The sequence below is a fragment of the Spermophilus citellus genome (assembly GCF_964194105.1).
Source record: "Spermophilus citellus genome assembly, chromosome: 10".
In the NCBI taxonomy this organism is placed as follows: Eukaryota; Metazoa; Chordata; class Mammalia; order Rodentia; family Sciuridae; genus Spermophilus; species Spermophilus citellus.
In genome coordinates this window covers 33,630,062-33,644,839 of record NC_138197.1, presented here as the reverse complement: position 1 = coordinate 33,644,839, position 14,778 = coordinate 33,630,062, and positions in this window count along the sequence as shown.

The following is a 14,778-nucleotide window of genomic DNA, read 5'->3' as shown; positions in this document are numbered from 1 at the left end:
ATACCTAGATTGATTCCATGTGTTATTTAAGAATAGTGCATGCCGTCAGTGTAACTGACTCTTTTGTAAGCTGACTTCATTTCCTTTGGATATGTACCCAGGAGTTATGTTGATTAATCATGTGATAGTTCCATATATAGTTTTTTGAGGAACCTCTATATTGTTTTTCATAGTGGGCATATCAACTTACATTTCTACCATCAGCATATAAGACTTCCCTTTCTTTATGGTCTCACCAGCATTTGTTAATTTTTGTTGTTTTGATAATAGTCATTCTAAATGGTGTGAGATTTTATCTCCTTTCAGTTTTGGTTTGCATTTCCCTGATGGCTAATGACATTGAGCAAAATAAAATACATTTATTGGTTATTTGCATATTTCTTTTGAGAAGTGTGTATTCAGATTATATACCCATTTTTATTTGGATGACTTGTTTTTGTTGTTAAGTGTTCTTTTATCATCTTTTATAGTTCAGATAACAAGCATGTATAAGATTCATAGTGGAAAAGATTTTCTCCCTTTGTGTAGGTCATCTCTTCACTCTGTTGATTTTTCCTTTGCTGTGTAGAAGCTTTTTAGTTTGATATAATCCAAGTGTCAGTTGCTTTTGATTCCCATGCTTTTGGGAAATATCCAACTTTTGGTCCTACCTGGAAAATCATTGCCTGTACCCATGTCTTGGAGAACAACATTAAGGAAGCTTAAAGTGGGTAAGGAAGTTAAGAGCTCTTTAGCTTGCTTGTCCTAAAGAGAGCTGAGAATGTTTTCTCTTCCTTCACAGTCAGATGACCTGATCATTGAATTTATTTCTTCATCTTTAAGGGGAATTGGAAAAAATGGCAACATTTTATACCCACTTCTTCCATCTCCCCCTATGATTTATTTTATCTCAAAGCAACCATGGGAAAAACTTTGGGTTTCTATCCTGTTTCCCAAAGTCTGTTTCATCATGTGCTACAGCTATGACTATCCCATCACTACAAGTGCCCTGCTGAGTTCAACTCCACTTTTTATGCAGGTCCAGTTATGGAGGTCTGTTTAAATAAATCATTGGCTATTGATGATGGCACTTGGTTCCTCTAGCATGCAGCTCCCATTCTGGAAATATCTTCAGGACCATAAAGAGTCATAATTGGCATAATGTCAGGCATGGATGAAAGAAGCATGTGATGAATAAAAAAACCTCTCTACTATTATCTTTATTTTTCCAAACCTCTTTTGGGAATTTTGGGGAGGAAAACCCAAATATTATAAAAAATATGCTTTTAATACCCTTATGGCTGAGAAAGTTTTAAGGTGTTAGAAACCCTGTGCCAAGACCTGAGGATGAAAACAAATGGATATTTCTTTTTATAACCCAATATTGTGAGTTCAATGTCCATATATCCATAATAGATTTCCATGTATTCAGACTGCTACCTTAAGTAAGTGGAGATGTTTTTGGTGTTACTAAAGAGAAAAAATGTACATAATCTACATTCTACAACATGAAAAATATTGAGGCAGGATCTCAAAGTCCTTGACTTGAACTCTGCTTCTGAATTTAAACCATTTCAGGCTTCCCTTTCCCTGAGGAGGGAGTATTAAAAATTTTTATTGACCTTTGCCCAATATCATCTTGACTGATAACTGTAAAAATATTAACATCAAGTGCTGTAGTACTGCCAAGAGGAGCAGAATTTTTATTTTCTAAGCAAATGACAAATCTTGTGAAACAAAGAAAATGTATGGATATAAAGCACCTTCAGTAGGTACCACTGGCCTTAGGGATATTTTGCTTGTCAATCCCTGAAAGGAACTTTAAAAGACCATGTAGCCTCTTATGCAATTTTACATGTAAAATATTTCTTCATGTTATAGAAGCAAAGATTTCAACTTTGGAACTTTGTAAATACTGACCTTTAAAATTATTACACCTCTTTTTAAAATATATCTCCCATGGTCTTTAAACCATAACAAAGTATTAACCTCCATGATCCATTAAAAGAGGAATAAGTGAAAATTCTGTTATGCTGGTTACCAGTAGTGCTGTGGGTGATGAAGGCTTTTCCCTCTGGAACAAAAAGTGTTTTGTTTAGTGATTAGATGTTTTACACTCTTTTCCCCCTTAAACTAATATTTATGTCATACTTCTCTTATCCACTAAATATATACGTAAGTACATGTTTAAAAATTTCCTTTTCTGTAAGGTGTTCAGCTTTACGGTTGTAAACATTCTTTTGGATTGGCTATTGTTACAAGTATAATCAGTATACAATATTGAACACATCATGAGTTTATTATAAATTTTGATAAAGCATTACTAATAAAGTGAAATTCCATTTGACATCTTAGCAAGGTGAATGGGAATTTTAAAAACTGCAATCTGATGTATGTTAGCATGAGGTAGTTTTAAACATCAATGATATTCCTAATTTTCAAATGATGATACAAACTGATAAATTTTGGTCTCTTAAAATAGTATATAGAAATGATATGAGGTTTGTTAGAAAATCACCCAAGTTTTTGAAAATTTTAGTTCTCTATCATGATCATATAGTAAACTAATGTGAAAATCATTTGTAATGGTCTGCCAAATGAGAATTTGATTATGTTATTGTGGGAGCTCTTTGTTGATGTGACAAAATATCTTACAAGAACAAGTAAAAGGAGGAAAAGTTTATTTTGGGGTCATGGTGTCAGGGTCTAAATTCATGGACTCCAATACTCTAAGCCTGAGATGAGTGAGAACATTATGGCAGAAGAGCATGGTGGAGGAGAGATCTCAGCTTGGGGGAACCTGGGACAAGACATAATCCCCAAGGGCATGCACCAGTGACCAACTTCCTCTAGCCACACTCTTATCTTACCCGCCCCCCCCCAGCAGTCCATTCAAGTGAGTAGTATATCAAATGAATGAATCCGCTGATGGGGTTACAGTTCTCATAGCCCAATCTTTCCATCTTTGAACATTGTTACATCAGCTAGCATGAGCATTGGGCATTCACTAGATCTGAACAATAATAGACATTCTTTGATAAGTTGCAAAACTGGGATAAGTTGCAAAAGGTTTGCTATTTCTCATTCAGTTGTTATTTGTTTTCTCAATTTCTAAGGAATATTTATACAACATTTTTTGTAAGTCTTATCAGATGATGATGAATTACATTTGCTATGCTTTACATTTTCAAAGCACCTTATCGGGTCATTGTTCTCAGAACAGTTTGGGAAAATAATACAACTAATATACATTCTTTACATATGTTTTTATTTCTAACATAAATAGAATACATATTTTTTGTTAACAGTTGATCTAGAAAGTTAGTATAGTCATGTTAAGAAGATTGCACATCATGAACAAATTGTTTTCATCCCAGGGATGTTAGGATGGTTTAACAGATGCAAATTAATGAATATAGTTCTCCACATAAGTAGGTTTTATGACAAAAATCACATAGTTATCTAAATAGATGCAGAGAAATCCTTCAACAGAATTCAGGACCCATTCATGATAAAAGCACTGGAGAAAGTAGAGGTAGAAGGAACTAGAGATAGAAGGAATTTTTCCATTGGTGAATTATAACTTTACATAAAAACAGAATTTTTTTTGATATGTTCATACATGCATAAAGCATAATTTGCTCAATTTTATTTCCCTGTTCTTCACCTTTCTCTCCCTTCCTTCCCCATCCTTGATTCTCTACTTTTATTCTAGATCTCTTCTATTTTAAATTTATTCCAATTTTAAAATTCCTTTTTTCTCTCCATCTTCCTTATATCAGAAAAACATTCAACTCTTGACTAAATGTGGTCCATTTCATGTAGCATGATGCCCCCCAGTCCTACCCATTTACCAGCAAATAAGACAGTTTCATTCTTTTATGGCTGAATATAGGAAGAGCAGAACAGTAGTGGAAAGTGAATAGGGGAAGGGAGGAGGAGAGGGGAAAAGAAACATTGGAAATGTATTGGAGCAAATTATGTAATGTGCATATCCATGTTAGACACAATGATCCCCACTACTATTCATAATAAAAATTTAATGAAAGAACTAATAGGCCAGGTGTGGTGGCACACACCTGTAACCTCAGTGACTCAGGAGGATGAAGCAGGTGGGTTACACATTTGAGGCCTTAAGCAACTTAGACCCTGTATCAAATTAAAAAACAAAACTTGCTGTCTTGCCTTTCCTCTCTCTTGCTCTTTGCCTTCTGTGCTGAGATGACAAAACACAAAGGCCTTCATCAGATGCCAACACCATACCCTTGGACTCCCCATGCTTCAGTACCATGAGCCAAATAAACTGCTCTTCATAAATTCACAGTCTGTGGTATTTATTCCCTTATAGCAGCCAAACCTGAAGCAAGACATTAGGGCAGAGGTGACCTTTTCTTCTGGTCATGAAGGAGATTCTGAGGAAAGTGCATTTGATAGAAGTGTATTCTGACTTTCAGACTTTTTGTTTTGGGAAAAATGTGGATGATCACTTTTCTAGGTAAATTCCCTCAGTTATATTTGACTTCTCCCTTCACTGTCAGAATGTGAACCTGTAATATATTTCACTTGCACTATTCTCTTTTGTCTGCTTTCCTGTAACTCTCTTTAAGTTAACTTACATGTTGCCAGCACAATAATGTTTCTGAAAGAAAGCTCTGATCATGTTTCTTTCTTCCTTACTCTTCCCCATATTATTCTTTGCTTGCAGATTGAAGTCCAATGTATTGTCTATCCTCAACTTTTTGGTTTTCCTTTCAGTTGCAATATGTTCCAGTAAAGTGGCGTGCCAGTCATTCTTCAAACACCAGAAATACTGAATGCTGGCCAGAATTGCCTCCACCTAAAACATCTTCCCTTCCTGTCAAAATGTTCAAAATACCTGTCAAAATGCTTCCTATTGTATAAGGCTAGCTCAAATACTACTCCATGAACATCCACTTATCCTTCCCATTTGAAAGGTGCCCTCCATCATTTTGTTTAGAACAATGTTGAAATTCTCCTTCCAAATTTGTTAGCTCTTTGAACACAATAAGCATGTTTTTTATTTACTTGCATTACTTCCCATACAACTTTCTAGCTGGCAGATGTTCACACAATACTTGTTGAGTTAGTGATATCTGTGCAGAGGGACTATAAATCATTAAGTTGAATGTTTGTTTTCCTTCTTTTACTCATTCTCCTAGTGATATTACTCCACTGTTTCTTATATGCTTTTGTCATGGTGAAGAAAAATCTCAATTTATTGCTCCTCCTGAATTGGTCAAGATGTGGTCAGGTAAGCAACGATAAAATCAGATTTTACTTTGATACATTAACTGTTTGGCCTGGGGAAGAAGCATTGTGATGAATTTAATATTTTACAGTTTTATGTGATTTATTACATGCTTATACTGCATCATACTTTGCTCATGATTCTTTTTCTTTTGTAAACTGCTAACAATCACATCTTTTATTGTTCTTAATTGTGTCAGAAGAAAATATATAGGTTTGTGAATCTACAACTCATACCCAGGAGCTCCTCATTAATCACATATACTTCTGAGAAAGAAAGATTAAATTAGTATTATACATACTCTTGGGTACTTAAACGTGCAGATGTATAGGCTGTGATGATTTTCACAGTGGTCTTGTCATCTGGGATTAATTTCAAAAATTATCATTTTATTCTGATTTTGAAAAACATAGGATTTTGAGGGCACACTTTTTTTTTAAAGAGGTGTAATATACATGTATTGCCTGCAGTAAAATAAGGGTCCATTTTTATCCCATATTTTGCCCTGTTAATCTAGTGATAGTATCATGTTATCAATTAAACACATAGTACACTTTAGACCCACAATTGATTTTTTTTGTTTGCTGTTCATTATTTTCTTTTTTCTTAGGTATATTTTGCCTCTGCACCTGGAGTTGGAAAGAAATGTCATTGGAGCACTCTGTGTGGCTGTTTTATCTGGCTGCATGATTGCTTGGGACCACTAGAGGGCATGCTCCCTCTAGCAACAACTGTAGGAACTATTGCTTAGACTTCCTGAAGAATGGAAGTGTTTAAAAGGAAAAAGAAATAAAGACTCTGTGTAGGCACTTTATCTATGGAGTCTGAGACTGTACCAGTTTCCAAAGGTTTTGGAACAAAATTTGTTCCCTAATCCCACCATTATGTACAACTGTAATACACTAATAAAAAATGTGGAAAAATTTAAATAATTTGAAAACAAAATGAAAGCAAACAAACAAAAACAACCAAAAATCTCCTACAAATATCAAAAATGAAACCGAAAACCAACTGCCTCCTTATACTATATATATTTTTAATTAGTTGTTCAAAATATTACAAAGCTCTTGACATATCATATTTCATACATTTGATTCACGCGGGTTATGAACTCCCATTATTTCCCCGTGTACAAATTGCAAAATCACATCGGTTACATGTCCATGTTTTTACATACTGCCATACTAGTGTCTGTTGTATTCTGCTGCCTTTCCTATCCTCTACTATTTCCCCTCCCATCTTCCCTCTCTACCCCATCTACTCTAATTCATTTCTCTCTCTTGTTTTTTTTCCCCTTTCCCCTCACTTCCTCTTATATGTAATTTTGTATAACAATGAGGGTCTCCTTCCATTTCCATGCAATTTCCCTTCTCTCTCCCTTTCCCTCCCACCTCTCATCCCTGTTTAATGGTAATCTTCTTCTCATGCTCTTCCTCCCTGCTCTGTTCTTAGTTGCCTTTCTTACATCAAAGAAGACATTTGGTGCATAAATATTGATAATTGTTATGTCTTGTTGGTGAATGGGGGTAAAGGGAGTCTTAAACTGACTGAATGCTATTTGCTCAGGATCACTTGGCAATGCTGGGCTGAAGTGGACCTAAGGTGAGCAGTTTGCGCCCCTTAGAGCCCACATCGAGCCCGGAGCGGGTGAATTCAGGCTCCTCTGACGCAGTTTCTGGCTGATTGTCTGCCTCTCGCCACCAAACCACCATGACTTAGCACTACAGACACTCCAGCAGAATAGAGAAAAAACTCTTCGGTTCCTCTGTGAACCTTTTGAGGTGATACCAACTGAGCCTCCATAGGTAGCGGGCCCAGAATTGAGGCGGGACCTGGGAGACTCAGATTGGACCCACCCTTTGCATTGGACACCTCAGCAAAGAGAACAAATGGCCACCCTTTGCATTGGACACCATCATGGCAGAGAACTGACGTCACCAGAATTCGGCGGAGGGGATAGCTTCATCGAAACCGGAGACTGCAGGTGTGTGACCCCCAGGCCCATCATCTCCACACAGCAGGGAAATCTCAAGGCCCCCCTCCCCAGCTCTCCTGTGAGTGCGATTGTCAGACCGAGGGAGTCAGGAGTGGCGCCTGACCCCCAGCTACCACTCCCACCAGCGCTGACAACCAAGTTCTCTTGTGCCAGCTCCCGGGGGCATGGCTACCTGAGGGAAGTAGGCAAAATAAGCTGACGGTTCCCAGCCCTGTGCTCCACAACCTTAGGGTCTGGGGGAATGGCAAACAGAGAGAGTGTGCCGTTGTTCAAGAAAATAGGGCTCCCGGGAGCGGCAGACCCGATGTGTAGCCAGTTTTGTGGTGAATGCCACTGGTGAGTGGGGCCTGGATGGAGGAAAAGTGGGGAAGTGGCTGGAGACCAGGAAAGGCCCTGGGCACCCAGGATTGGAGAGCTGCCCAGTGGGGGAGGAGGAGCCTTCTCACAGAGATTGGTTCCTGTGTATCGAGAGGAGAAGCTTGGCCCGGTGGGCATAGCTCCACCTACTGGAAGAGAAGTTAATCAAACTCAAAGACTGCATTTTTTTTCTTTTTTTTTCTTTTCAATTTCCTTATTCCTTTTTTCTTGAATTCTACCTATTTACTCTCATTCTCTTTAGCAACTTCTTCCCTCCCCTTCTAATACCTTTCCTCCTAAGCATTACGATGCTGTTTATGTGTAATTTACTAAATGGGTATAGGTAAATGTTCAGAGGCATTATATAGTGCTACCAAGTCCCTAGCTACCCCCAAATACTCCAGACCATTCTCCTGTTAATATCCCTCATTAGTAGAGCAACATTCCAAGGTTGCCAAGAGATACCAACCTCAATACCATCACATCATTTGACCTAAATATAAGTCCCAAGACCAAACCGCAGACCGCTATATGTCATCAGAATCTGTACACAGTTTAAGAAATGAAAAATCTGCTTTAAAGTGCAACAAAACTCATCATCTCTAGTCATAGTCTCCCATCACAGAAGAGAGACCCCAGAGATACACAAAAACCAAATAAATTTATAGGAGTAAACAGTAACTCAGCAGTCAAACACATGAAGAAGTAACATGAGCAGCATAAAAAAGGAAGGAAGAAAAGGAGTACAAACAATGCAGGACAGCCTAAATATACAGGAGGACCTAGAGGCATCAGAAATGGTCAAATAACGAACTCAAGGAACACCTTAGACAGATGGAATGGAATCTTAAAGAGGACATGAGACAGCAAATTCCAACAATGAAAGAACACATTGAAAATGAATTACATAAACAGATAAAAGAAGCAAATAAACATCTTTATCAGGAGATAGAGATTATAAAAAAATCAAACAATAATCCTAGAAATGAAGGAAACTATGAACCAAATTAAAAACTCAAAGGAGAATATCACTAACAGAGTGAAGCAAGTAGAAGCCAGAACATCAGATAATGAAGACAAAATAAATCATCTTGAAAAGAGTCTAGCCAACTCAGAAAGGCTGGTAAAAAATCACGAGGAAAACATCCAAGAGATATGGGATAACATAAAAAAAAACAAACTTAAGAGTCATTGGGATAGAGGAAGGTATAGAGCTTCAAACCAAGGGAATGAGAAATCTGTTGAATGAAATAATTATGGAAAACTTTCCAGATATAAAAAAGGAAATGGATGTACAAATTGTAGATGCATTCAGGACACCGAGCATACAAAATCACAGTAGACCAACGCCAAGACACATTGTTATGAAGATATCCAATATACAGAACAAAGAGAAAGTATTAAAATCTACAAGAGAAAGGAGGCAGATTACATTCAGGGGTAAACCAATAAGGTTAACAACAGAGTTTTCATCACAGACGCTGAAAGCGAGAAGATCCTGGAACAATGTATTTTAAACACTGAAAGACAATGGATGCCAACCAAGAATTTTGTATCCAGCAAAATTAAGCTTCAGGTATGACAACAAAATAAAAATCTTTCATGATAAACAAACGTTAAAAGAATTTGCAGCCAGAAAACCAGCATTGCAAAGCATCTTGAGCAAAACACTACACGAGGAAGAAATGTAAAACAATAAAACCAAAACCAACAGTGGGAAGTACCTAAGTAAAGTGAGAGGGTAGGGGAAAAGTTAATCATGGAGAAACAAACCAAATTAAAAAAAAGATAAATAATCAAGCATGGCTGGAAGTACAAACCATATATCAATAGTAACTCTAAACGTTAATGGCTTAAACTCACCAATAAAGTGACATAGGCTGGTAACATGGATTAAAAAAACAAATCCAACAATATGCTGCCTCCAGGAGACACGTCTGATTGGAAAAGACATACACAGGCTGAAGGTGAAAGGATGGGATAAAATATACCACGCACACGGTCCTCGTAAGCAAGCAGGGGTGGCCATCCTCATATCGAATAAAATCGACTTTAAGACTAAGTTAATCAAAAGGGATAAGGAAGGACATTATATACTGTTAAAAGGAACCATTCACCAACAAGACATAACAATTATCAATATTTATGCACCAAATAATGGTGCTGCGACATTCATAAAACAAATTCTCCTCAAGTTCAAGAATCAAATAGACCACAACACAATAATTATGGGTGACTTCAACACACCTCTCTCACCATTGGACAGATCCTCCAAACAAAAGTTGAATAAAGAAACTATAGAACTCAATACCACAATCAATAACCTAGACTTAACTGACATATATAGAATATATCAACCATCATCAAGTGGATATACTTTTTTCTCAGCAGCACATGGATCCTTCTCAAAAATAGACCATATATTATGCCATAGGGCAACCCTCAGTAAATATAAAGGGGTGGAGATAATACCATGCATCTTATCTGATCATAATGGAATGAAACTGGAAATCAATGATAAAAGAAGGAAGGAAAAATCCTACATCACATGGAAAATGAACAATATGTAACTGAATGATCAATGGATTACAGAAGACATAAAGGAGGAAATCAAAAAATTCTTAGAGATAAATGAAAATACAGACACAACATATCGGAATCTATGGGACACAATGAAAGCAGTTTTAAGAGGGAAATTCATTGCCTGGAGGTCATTCCTCAAAAAAAGAAAAAACCAACAAATAAATGAGCTCACACTTCATCTCAAAGCCCTAGAAAAGGAAGAGCAAAACAACAGCAAATGTAGCAGAAGGCAAGAAATAATTATTTCTATGTTTTTAATGAGTGAATTATAATTATACACAATAGTGGGATTAACTGTTACATATTTATACATGTACATGATATGTCAATATAATTTGATCAACATCATTCCTCAGTGAATTATAGTTTTCCCCTGGCTCCTTCTTTGCTTTTTCTTTTTCCTGAGTATCTTGAGCTGAACAGTATTTCTCCACCAAACCCTTGTTCTATGATGTTATACCTCACCTCAGACCTAGAGCAGTGGAGAAGACTGACTATCCACTGACACCTCTAAGATCATGAACCCCAAATGAACATTTTCTACTCAAAGATATTCTTGTCAAATGTTTTGGTCACAGTGACAAAAAGCTAACTCATAGAGGAGGATTTGGAAATAAGGATGGAATTTCTTTCTGATGAATTAATTTGATTTATTCTTCAGATCCCAGGGAAAACACTATTCCTCACCAGATTTATTTTGGTTTTCCAAGCTTCTTCTTGCCTTGTTGCTGATACTTTTCCTGCTGAAGGAAATCTTATCGTCTGTCTCTTTTATCAGTAAGTATGACAAATGAGTCAGTTAGCAATACCTGCCTTTCATGAACAGAAACTATCCATTAGCATCTGACATTTCATAATGATGCAGACATTTGAAAAATAAATATAGTTTGAGGCGAGGGATAGAGTTCCTGAGTTTTTACTGGGAATTAAGAGTAGATATGTGTGTATGTTTTGATGTTAGAACTGTGTGAGGATGCATCTGTATTTCCTTAATAGTTTTTATAAGGCTAGTCTTATCTGACTTCACAGGCATATTTTGGATGATCAGGTGGACATGAAGGAGATGGAAGGAAATACCTGAGAGCTCCCAGTGAATTTCCTCCTAATAATTTCTGTCTGGCCCATTGTGAGATCTCAGAAAAAATCCAATTAACAAATAGGTGGGTTTATGCATATGCTGTATTTCAGAGTTTAACAAGTTTTCAAAAGTCGTAAAACTCAGCATTTATTAGGGTAGATATTTGATTCATTACTTTGGTCATTTGATAAGTAACAATGGTGATATATATTGTTTGCTAGGCACTGTGTTAGAGAATCCAGAAATAGCTCCAGCCACTGGTCTCAAGATATTAATAGATTAGTCCAAATACTCAGTGCTGTGCTGGGGTTGTGGCTCAGTGGTAGAGTACTCACCTCACTTATGTAAAGCCCAGGGTTTGATCTTCAGCACAGATAATAATAAGTAAATTAAATAAAGGTATCATGTCCATCTACAAATATACACACACACACACACACACACACACACACACACACCAGTGCTTACAACATGAGATGGGAAGGGTTGTAAGTAAGAAGTGAGCACAGGAGGCTTAGATAGGTTTCCTGAAGGAGGAGACACCAGTTAGTACCAAAATAATATATGCATATTTATTATATTAAATATAATATATTTATTATATTAAAACAGGGAAGATTTGGGAGCAATTATAAACATACCTGACTTGGGGGGCAACATATATATTGTGATATGAAAAACTATGAAATGAAGTTGTAGGTTGAACACATAAACAGAATTCAGATCATGAAGAATGTTATATAGTATCAAAAATTTTTTGATTTTTTTCCCCTGAACGTTATTTTATAAAATATCCTTTTCTACTTAACAAACAAGGCTAAAAGTGAATTGAAACAACTATTTATTTAGCTCATGCATCTGTGGCTTAACAATTTAGACTGTTCTCAGATGGGAGTTTCTTTGGTACTGGCTGAACTCCCTCATGCATATGAAGTTAGGGACCGATAATAGGCAACTTGGCTTGAGAAAAAAAACATGTCAACTGGATTGAAAGGGGCAATTTTACCATATTTTCATCATTATTCATCAGGCCATCCTGGGCTTGTTCACATGGGCACTTGCAGACTTTGAAGATGGAGGGTGAATGGAAACCAAGCACATTAATGTTTCAATTTGGAACTAGCCTGGTTGCTTTTGCACATTCTATTGGTCAAATGGAGTCTTAAAGGCAGCTCATATTCTATTAGTGATAAAACTGACCCTATTTATTTATTGGAGAAGGTACAAAATCACATTGCAAAGGGGTGTAAATACCAGAAAGGTGGAACATGGAGGCCAGTTTTGCAGTGTGTCGATCATGTGGAGTCTTTGCTGAATTTTGGGCAGGGATTTGACATAAGCAAATTTGACTTAAGGAGGCATGCTTTTACTGAGCTGTGAAAATGGATTTAAGAGGACAAAGGTGAAGGTAAGGAGAGGCGTCATTTTCTAGAAAACGGACAGAAGTAGACAGCATTGTGTTAAGTGAGATAAACCAGATTGAGAAAGTCATTGGTTGTATATCTTCTCTCATATATGATAATTTGGGAGCAAGAAGAGGAAAAGGGATGATGTCTCATTGAAATTGAGAAAAAAGTATTAGAGTAGAGGCAGAGGACCAGGTGATAGAAGAGGGAAGGGATTAGGGAGGTACTGTGGAATGAAATTGACCAAATAATGTTATGTGCACGTGTGACTATGTAGCAGTGCATCCTATTATGATGTATAAGTATAATGCACCAAAGAGATGCTAATTCATTATCTCATTGGAAAACATTGAGAGACTCATTTAAGGATAGTGTTAGTGAAGAAAGAGAAGACAGGTGAGCTTTGAAGGGTAAATAAGATATAATCAAAGAGCCCAATGCTTGATGCATATTGGGGATTAAATGACCCAGAGAAGGCAAGTATGAATATAATATTCTGACCCTTTAAAATCAGCAGTAAAGAAGTTGTTCAAAGGTGTAGGTAGTGTAGGATAAATAGTGGGTTTCTTCTGAGAGATGATTACTTATGTTTAACACATTACAATGTGTTAAACCACAATGTACATGTCCAGTGGGAGGCATATTTGCCTGGATTTTAGGACAGAGTTCTGGAATTTAGAAAGTGATTTACATAATGATAGCAAGTCCTACATGGGAATACATGCTATCACTCCAGAAGAGGACTTTATTTATTTATTTTTTTGAGAGAGAGTGAGTGAGAGAGAGAGAGAGAGAGAATTTTAATATTTATTTTTTAGTTTTCAGCGGACACAACATCTTTGTTGGTATGTGGTGCTGAGGATCGAACCCGGGCTGCACGCATGCCAGGCGAGCGCACTACCGCTTGAGCCACATCCCCAGCCCCAGAAGAGGACTTTAAACAAGAAGTAGGGATTAGGAAAGAACTCTTGGATATGCTACATTTTTTAAAAAAGGTGAATGGAGGAAGAGAACTGACAAAAGAGAATAAGAAGCAGCAGGAAGAAAGGTGAGGCAGGAACAGGAGAGAACACTGTACCAAGAGCTAAGGAGGAAGACCTGGGTGAATGATTTCAAGAAGGCCATTAGAAAATGACTAATAAATGGTCCTAGCAAATTACTGATGATCCATCTCATGGATAGTTGTAATGAAACGATGGAAGCCAAAGCCCGAATGAAGTGGGTCAAGGAACAAATATTAAATTAGAGGGAAAAAGAGATTTAATTTATTGCAGTAGTGTTGATTAACCCAGGGCCTTGCATATTCTAGGCAAGTGCTGTGATACTGAGATGCTACTGCAGTCTAGAAAATTTAATTTCCAGAGGTGGGGATGAGTTAGTTCTAAATTGGGAGAGACACACAAAAGAGATGAAGAATAATGATGTCCTCTTGATCAATCTTTGGGTTTTTGAAAAACATTTTTTTCTGTTCTTTAAAAGATCACCCAGAAATTGTTAAAGTTAGTAAATTATTCCTTCGCCTAAAGTCCCAGGTTGTGTACTTCCTTAAATAACTTCCACTCCCATCCCACAAAATTTAGCCTTTGTTTGCATCTTGGGTTAACTCTGGAAGGAGACTATGGATAACATCCTTCAGATCCCATTATGATGGAACATTCATGTCTTCTTCCAGCTCCTCATCTTTCAGCTATTCCTGGAGATACCTAATATTTCCAAATCAGTAGGATTAGGATTCCATTGAGTGAGGGGTCATGGGGAATCTTTTTCTGTCAGGCTCTGTCCAGTTTGGTAATTGGACATGTGTAGATTGTCCATAGAATGCAAGACAGCAATATAAAGAGCAATGACCTAATGCTACCAGAAAAATGATTGGTTTATGTTATATTTTCCAGCTTTCTTTCAAAAAGTGCTCACCTGTTTGAAGACAAAAATTATAAAATATTTATAAAAGAAATGATTCACACAAATTTGAAGTGTGTAAGAATGAATTCATCCATTGAAAGTAAAACTTCATGTGCCTAGAATTCATTTGCTGACTGTAGTATGTATGATTCCCAAATCAGTATTTTTGATTTCCAGGTAGAACACACTAAATAGTGGAGTTTCCTGG